General features: G+C 42.5%; 1 protein-coding gene across 1 annotated transcript in view; it reads left to right on the forward strand.

The window, feature by feature from the left end:
* The first annotated feature begins 1,447 nt into the window (after positions 1-1,447).
* Positions 1,448-8,588, forward strand: part of eya2 (EYA transcriptional coactivator and phosphatase 2) — a 26,491-nt gene continuing 19,350 nt past the window's right edge. Inside the window, exon 1 of the mRNA XM_086149799.1 lies at positions 1,448-1,637. The gene's annotated coding sequence lies outside the window, so the exon portion shown is untranslated. The remainder of the gene's footprint in view (positions 1,638-8,588) is intronic.

An 8,588-nucleotide genomic window follows, 5' to 3' on the forward strand; every position in this document is an offset into this window, starting at 1 on the left:
ATAAAATAAAATAAAATAAAATAAAATAAAATAAATAAATCTTTTCCTTTAAGCTGCTTCATTCAATGGTTCGGGGCAGCGAATCAACTTCCTCCATCAAACCCTATTCTCTAAATGTTCTTCTCCGACACCAACCAACTTTCTGTTCTCTCACTTCATCCATAAATATCCTGGAAATAAAAATAAAATAAAATAAAAAATCTTTTTTTCCTTTCAGCTGCTTTGTTCATGGATTTGTGACTGAGGATCAGCTTCCTGAAAATCTATTGAAACTACTAATAAAAACTAAATAAAATAAAACTTTTATTCGTGGCTGCTTTGTCCAGGGGCTCAACTTGGTGAATCACCTTCCGGAATAGCTCCTGAAAAAAATAAAATAAAATAAAATAAAATAAAATAAAATAAAATAAAATAAAATAAAATAAAATAAATCTAATTTTCCTTTTGGCAACTTCGTCAGGAGTTCAGCAGAGCGAATCAACTTCCTCTATCTAACCCGATTCTCTGCATCCTCTTTTCTTACACCAGTCAACTTCCTGGCCTCTCACTCGATCCATAAATCTCCTGGAAAAAAATAAAATAAAATAAAATAAAAGTTTTTTTTTTCCTTTCGCCTGTTCTGTTGATGGGTCTGTCATGGCAAATCACCTTCCTGAAAATGTCCTGAAAATAAAATAATATAAAATAAAATTAAATTAAAAAAATAAATAAAAAATAAAATAGATTAAAATAAAATGAAATAAAATAAAATAAAATAAAATAAAATAAAATAAAATAAAATAAAATAAATCATACTTTATCCTCATGGTGAATTCATTTTTTGAAGATGCCCCATGACAAGCAGGGCACCTGCCATGCAAGGGCATCCACGGAGAGGCCCTCTGTGTGTGAAGTGGAGTGGATGAAGGCCCCCCAAGCCCTTCACACCTTTACAGAGAAAAGGTAGATAAAGTCCCCCCACCCACCCACGATCTTCACGGCCTGCGTGGCTTCAGAGAGCTTGCGGCTAGTTGTGTAAATAAACACGGCTGAGGAACCCCCCCCCACCAAACAAAGATCAGAGATGCAGATAGGTGAGGAGAGTGGATGGCAGATAAGGGGGTGGTGCACGTACACGCGCATGCACACGCACACAAGGCTGCTCAGCCCTCTGCAGGAGGAGGAGGAGGAGGAGAAGGAGGAGGAACCAGATATCTCCCTTCATTTACTTAACATCACTTCTCCACCGCCAGGAAAGCAAACACGCTCCCGAAGCTGCGGAGGAGGAAGATTAAGTGACACGGGAGTGTGTGTGTGTGTTTTTGTGTGTGTGTGTGTGTGTGAGAGAGAGAGAGAGAGAGAGAGAGAGAGAGAGAGAGAGAGGGAGGGAGGGAGGGAGAGAGTAAAGAGGGGGGGAGGGTGGAGCTGTCAGCCCGGAGCCTCTCAGCCCCCCAAGCCGGCTGCGTCCGAGTCGGAGGCGGGAGCGCCGAGGAGCCGCGCCGATCTGCGGAGACTCCCGGAGGAGAAAAGAGGAAAGAAGAAAAAAGATAAAGACAGAAAGAGAGAAAGGAAGGAAGAAAGAAAGAAAGAAGGTCTTTCCCGGGCATGGAGAGAACAGATAATCGGATTTCTTTACCTTTTCCTCTTTCTGAATAATGGTAAGCTTGATCCCCGCCGTCTTCCTACCCACGGGTTACGCGCTTCCTGTGTTTGAGTACATTTTGATCACGTGGTTTATTTATTTATTGTCAATATATTTTTTTTTTAATGTATGTATTAATAGTGACCAAATACACATCGGGTCTGAGAAAATTCAGGAATTCCGCGTCTCGGGTTTTAATTTCGTAAATTATCTCTGACAGCGTCCCTGGCTTTAAGCTTTTTTCTTTAATCTCATATTATTATTTTCTTTTAATTCTTTTTCATAAAGAAACAAATGCCAGATTAAGTCAAATAAAAAGCCCTCATGACTTATTTTAAACATTAAAACCCATTTTCACTCAATTGTATTTGGGTATCAACTAAACAGGCCACTCATAAATAGTTTACATGTAATTGTTGGGAAGCAGCATCTAAGATGAAACAAACCAACAATCATGAAGTGATCAATAATCCTTATTTTCATTGTGGATCGGCCATGCAAAAGCACTTTAACTTTTTCTTTTGTTGCTAGTTTTGGTATTAATCCATTCAACTGTGGGGAAAAAAAGAAAACAAACAAGTCAAACTTTAAGTCAAGGAGAATTTCTGTCATTCATCCTTATTTGCTGTGTCATCAGTAAATAGAGACGCCCCCCCTTTTCCCCTTCACACACCCACACACACACACACACACACACACACACACACACACACGCTCACACACCCCTCTTCAGCGAAAATTCACCAACAAATCCATCATTTGTGCCCGAAAAAAAAAAACCCGGAGGCCGACGGCAGTGAGACACCTTCTCTCAGTTTGACCTCCCATGGAAATAATAAAAAAAAAGAAATGGGATCATTAGATGTCAATTTTTTTGAGGATCCACTATTTTATTTATTTACAGTTTCTTTCCCCTGTTCCGGCTTTTGATCATCCCTTTTTCATTATTTTGTAATTTACACATATTTGTGATTCAAATTCATGCTCTGCTTTTAGAGCACATTTAAGCATCCAGAGAAAGACAATATACCTGGATTTTTTCAGAACTGCAAAAATAAAACAGTGTGTGTGTGTGTGTGTGTGTGAACACATACCGAAGGTGTACTTGGGCGTATTTGATTTAACACTGTGGTTCATCTTCTAATAACACCGGCCCTAATTTCTGGACCCGCTCTCCTCGGCCGCTCCAGGAACCCTCTCGGCCTTCAGGGTTCTTATTACTTGCTCTAATAAATTGTGAATAAGCAGCAGCAGCAGCCGTCCCCGCAACCCCCCAAAAAAAGTCCTGGAATGGAGCAGCCCCCCCCCCACCGTCTTAAGAAAACACAAATTAATTCCAAAGCCCTCCGAAGCCAAACGTTGATGGAATGATAAATATTGTCATAGGAAGTTCACTCTTCCTGACTTTATCTGTGGCCATTTTTTTTTAATTTATTATTTCCTTGCGTCCACTATGTGTCCAATAGCTCCTGTGCATCCCAAACCCGCCGTTCACGTCTACGCACCATCAATCCAGGGGGGCGGCATAATCTGAACATATAGGAACTCCAAGCTGCATAGTGTCCTTCACTGCACTGCAAAGATTTTTTCATAAATATATATATACGTGTAGTTCGGGGATTTTCCGACTCTCACTTTTGTCTGTTATTTTCTCCCATTTATTGATTCATTTTGATATTGGCTCACGCTGAATTTAACGTATACCAAATATCGGTGTGACCCCCTGTTTCCGACAGCGATGACAAAAAAAGGATCAATCGAAAGGGCCTTTGTAAAAAAATATATTCTTATTTTCAGTTTATTGTTTATATCATCGTCATCATATAAAACATTTAACTCCTGACTTTTGTCCACATTTGTCAGGGCCTCCGCTGAAATAGATACCATTTCTTATTTTTAAAAATCATATCTAACTTAGGCGTTCAATAGAAAGAGGTGGAAAAAGTCTAAAACAAAAATGTTGACCTGAATGTAAGCATTTGTGTGTGTGTGTGTGTGTGTGTGTGTGTGTGTGTGTGTGTGTGTGTGTGTTAGGGTGTGAGGGCTACCCTGTGCTGTCAGCAAACAACAGCTGTCAGTCTGGCTTTCCACACTCTTTCTTATCTCGTCTCCGGAACGGGCGAAGCCACACACACACACACACACACACACACACACACACACAACGTTTCATTACGTTCTAATTCTAGGAACCTTACTTTTTCAACAGAGAGAAACTGAATACGTTTTGAACCCTTTTTCTCGGGTGTGATTTTTTATTTTTTATTTTTCCATTCTTGAACGCACCTTTTCCTTTCCCTGCCAATGTGTATCCCTATCTCTTCATAACCTCGCCAATCACTCTTTTCTGTGATTTTCGCCGTCTGGCACACTCACACACACACACATTTTGACGCTCCCTCTCTCTTAGACACACACACACACACACACACACATAGGGTCAATGTACTAGTGGAGAAGTAATTGGACCTTCGTCCATCTGTAGCGCCTGTGAGCTTCGGCTACCAGCGGGCCCCGTCTGGCCAGCTGTTAGCCACCGGGGCAGCCATTCATCTGCCGAGGCCGCCGATCAGACCGAACCTCTTTGTCCTAATGACTAATAAAGAGGCACGATTGTGAGCGTGCTTGTGTGCGTGTGTGAGCGATTTGAAAGAAGACAGAGGGGCACCCGTGCAGTCGGGTGTGTGCGTGTGTGTGTCGGTTTCAGCATGCGTGCGCGTGTGCGACTTACCCTCCCATCACCGGACCAGATGTTTTTCACCTGGGAGCCAGACCACCATCTGACTGGGGTCAGCCCAGTCCTCACCTCCCCTCCTTCCCCCCCAAGGCTGCCGGGAGGTCTGCCAGCTGTCCCTCACTCTGACCCCTCCCGTCCCGGGGCACTGGTTCTTGTGGGCGGGAGGGTGGGGTGGGGGGGGCTGTGCCTTGGGGTAGGTGGTCCTTTGTGGATTTTTCAATATTAGCGGGGAAAAGAAATGATTTAGGGCGTAATTAGCGAGCAGGGGGTCGGGGAGGGAAACCGAAGAAAGGATCAGAAAGTGTCCGAGGGAACACCGGCATTGTTGCGTAAAGGGGTTTTGATTACCGAGGTACGACGGGGCGGGGGAGGGCCGGGGGTCGCTTGTGCCACTAAAACCTCCTTGTTGCGAAGGAGTCGGTGAAGTGGAAATCGGAGGGCCACCAAGTCCGGGAGGGAGGTTAAGTTACAAGGCGCAGACCAGGTTCACCGCCGCCGGCGATTAATCAGATCCCCTTCTCGCCGCACCCCCACCCCCCGGCCTTTGGTTTCTTTCTGACAAAACGTGCGCCCCCTACCCCCCACCAGTGTCCGTCAGGGAGAACACAAACTCCGGCACTGTGAGCTAAAGCGATCGGCGTGTGGATTAATCAGCCCCGTCACGCTCGAGTTTCCAATTTTCTGATGCCAGGAGTTGAAGTTTGGAAAGACGTGCCTGGTTGAGCTTTGTCGTTTTTGCAGTTATTGGCAATTCTCTTTTTTTATTTTCTATCATCTTTACTCCTATTTTTTTTTATTATTTTTTTCGCTACCTGGTGTCTCACCGGAGGGAAACACAAATGTACTGTTAATTGACTTGATTGTGGCAGCGGCACGCCGACGATGTGTGTCAAGTGTAAACAGATTAGGGCATGTGGTTCGTTAATCAGTAAATGGCTCGCGGCCATTTTCCCCTCTGACAAACCGCGGCAACTTTTGTCTTTTCTGATTTTTTTAAAGAAATGGACAAACTCACCTCCCTGATGAATTATCTGGCCGCTGAGGTCGCGGTCGGTCGGGATTATCGATCCCTGACATCTGTTTGGACTCCTGCGGCATGTCTGTGTGCACCGCCGCCACCGTAAACACGAATTATTAGATTTCATCTTTTGCTTTACCGCAAGGAAACATTCAACCGTTCCGACCCCTCAGTCCTTCATCGAATGAGGAGGGAGGCGGTTTTGTCGGCTTAAAGTGGACGGCCAAAACAAAGATAGCAGATACGAGAGATTTATGTTCAGTTAAAAAAACAAATGACAAAGACAAATGTAAAGTCAACTATATTGTCAATACAGCCATATGTTTCACACATACATAAGATCGAAATTGTGTTCCCACAGTGCAGTATGAGATAAAATTATTAATATCAGGGGGAGCTAGTACGACATATGCAACAAGGTTATTGAACACGCTCAAAAAAAGGTAAGGAGCAGTGTATGTGATTTAAAGTGACAGCCGTAAAAAAAAAATGGACCCTATTTTTTATTATCATTATTATTATTAACCTTTACTTAACCAGGAAAAGATCAGGATCTCTTTCACAAGGGTGACTGAGCCAAGTGGTCAGCAGCACACTTTTGAATGGGTTTTAAGTGATTTAAATGATTTACAGTGGCTGCAATAAAAAAAGAAAAGAAATTACCCTATTTTTGCATGATTTAAAGTAATTTTAATGTTTTAAAGTAAAAATGGTAAAAAAAATAAAACATGAAAATGACATTAGTTTTGTCATATTTTATATATATTTATATATTTTATATATTTTATATATAAGACAAGATAAGATAAGATAAGATAAGATAAGATAAGATAAGATAAGATAAGATAAGATAAGATAAGATAAGATATACCTAATTGATCCCCCAAGGGGGCCATTCTTTTGTCACAGCAGTGCAACTACGACAGTATCAATAAAAATGAGTAAAATTATCATTAGGGGAAACAATTAAAAGACAGCAAAAGACATCCACAAATAAAGAGACAGCAGAGTGAACAACGAGGATAAGAATAGACAACAGATTAAAAAAAAATGCACGGGTGACAATAGACAACCATAACAATAGCAAGGATGGGAACAGAAATAGAGTGACGATAGCAAGGACAAAAATAAACACAAAGTGAGTGGAGCGACACTAACAATGTGGTTTAAGTGTTGTTGAAGTGACAGCAGTTTAAAAAAAGGTACCCTATTTTTGCATGATTTAAAGTGATTGAAGTGTTTTGAAGTGAATGCTGTAAAAAAGTTTTTTTTTTTTTTGTATAATTCTAAAGTAATTTTAGTGTTTTAAAGAGACATCAGTAAAAAGAATAAATTAAAATGACCCTATTCTTGCATGATTTAAAGTGATTTGGGTGTTTTAAAGTGACAGAAATAAACAAAATGAAAAATAAAGATGTCTCTATTTTTGCATGATTTAAAGTGATCTAAGTGACTGCAGTAAAAAATATGTATATATATTTTTGCATTTTAGTCACACAAATTAGCTGCTCGTGGCTCTTTCTCTACAGTTTTGAAAACGCTGATAATATACCACTGCAAAAAGAGCAATTCTCATGTCGCCTGCTTCGAGTTCATCCAAACATTATTTTTCTGACCATGCCCCCAAGCACCCCCTCCACCGATTGTGGTGCGCGGAAATAGTGGTCCCTTGTTCAGTGTCTTTTATCAATGACAGAGAGAATCCCCCCTCCCGCCGCCCCCTGAGGCACTTAGTCAGACTGTCCCACTTGAGGGCTCCAGGTGGGCTTCCATCTGGGTAGAATCGCTTAGCGGCGAGTCACCTCATCGGCCGGCTGATTGAGAATCTCCGATCAAGAGGTCGCAGAGGGTGAGGGTCAGCGCGGCGTGTAACCGGAGGCGCCTCGCGTCGTGCGATGACTCAGCAGAGAGCCGACACAGCACTCCTGTTGACACTGTAAACACGCACGTGGAGAGACGTGCACACCAAGCCAGCTGACTCAGTGTTTAGAGGGGTTTCCCTTTGATAAGCAATACTGCAGCTCAACCACAGAGGTTTGATTCCTCTAGAAGATGGTTTATATACAATCTGAAAATCACAAAGCCGAGCTTTTGAGTGCATCTGATTGGTTAGTCTCTCCCCTGATCAGCATTCCGCTTCTTAATAATGAACTGGGGTTGGGAGTTGGATGAAAACATTAAAACAACAAATAAATTGCATTTAATTGCGTTGCACAGCAGTGCAGCGCTTTGTGCCTTTCTGTGTGGTGTCTCCGTGCTCTCCCTGTGTCTGTGTGGGTTTCCACCGGGTTCTCCGGTTTCCTCCCACAGTCCAAAAACACACAGGAGGTTCATTGGAGACCCTGAACAGACGTATAAATGAATGTTTGGTTGTATGTCTCTAAATGTGGCCCTGGGATTGATCCCCATTTTGCAACCCAATGACAATTGAAATAGGCTCTACCCCTCCTGTGATCATGTGAGAAGGATAAATGCTATAGATAAATGAATGAATTGATTTGCATTTAAGTATAATTACACCACAGCAACACTTAATGTTCTGTTGCATTTTTGAAAATCAGCTGAAAATCATCCCTTCAAAAGCAGCTGGACGCCGGTTTACTGCCAGAAAGATGCAAAAATGTGTGGGTTCTCGGTCAGAAACTGAAAATCGGTTTGACATTAGAATCCGACGCCGGACCTCAAAACAAAACACAATGTCAAAATATGGAAACGTCACGGTGTGCGGACGTCAGCGCCGGGTTTTATACGGTATAACTTGATGACATAATCACCTCGCAGTGCTTTTCAAACAATGTGTCCAGATGGACGCCTGCTGGGGGTAAATGCAAACCGTACACATCTTATTTCCGCGTGATGTCGATCCTTGACGTTTTCCCATCAGCCACCATTTATTCAAATATCCAACAAGGCTGATTTTGGCTTTTCATAACGCAAAATAATCTGGATAATAAATAATAGACAGAAATGCCCCGAAAACGGTTGTGTTCCTACCCCAACAGTCATGTTAGCCACATTCGGCCAGACAACTCCCTTCCAAGCAGGAAAGAACCGACCGGATCAGCTTTGCGTCCGATTTCCTCTTCGGCGGAGCCAAGCGCGAGGTAAATCTACGTAAACCTCGCACATCCCTTTAACCGTATCGAATGTCACCTCAACCTAAAGCCCCGTCCCCCCGTCCTGCGATGTTATCCGTCAGCACAATAGCGAGA

Source organism: Fistularia commersonii, chromosome 7 (genome assembly GCF_037954325.1).
Source record: "Fistularia commersonii isolate RoL2024-O1a breed Wild chromosome 7, RoL_Fcom_v1.0, whole genome shotgun sequence".
Lineage (NCBI taxonomy): Eukaryota > Metazoa > Chordata > Actinopteri > Syngnathiformes > Fistulariidae > Fistularia > Fistularia commersonii.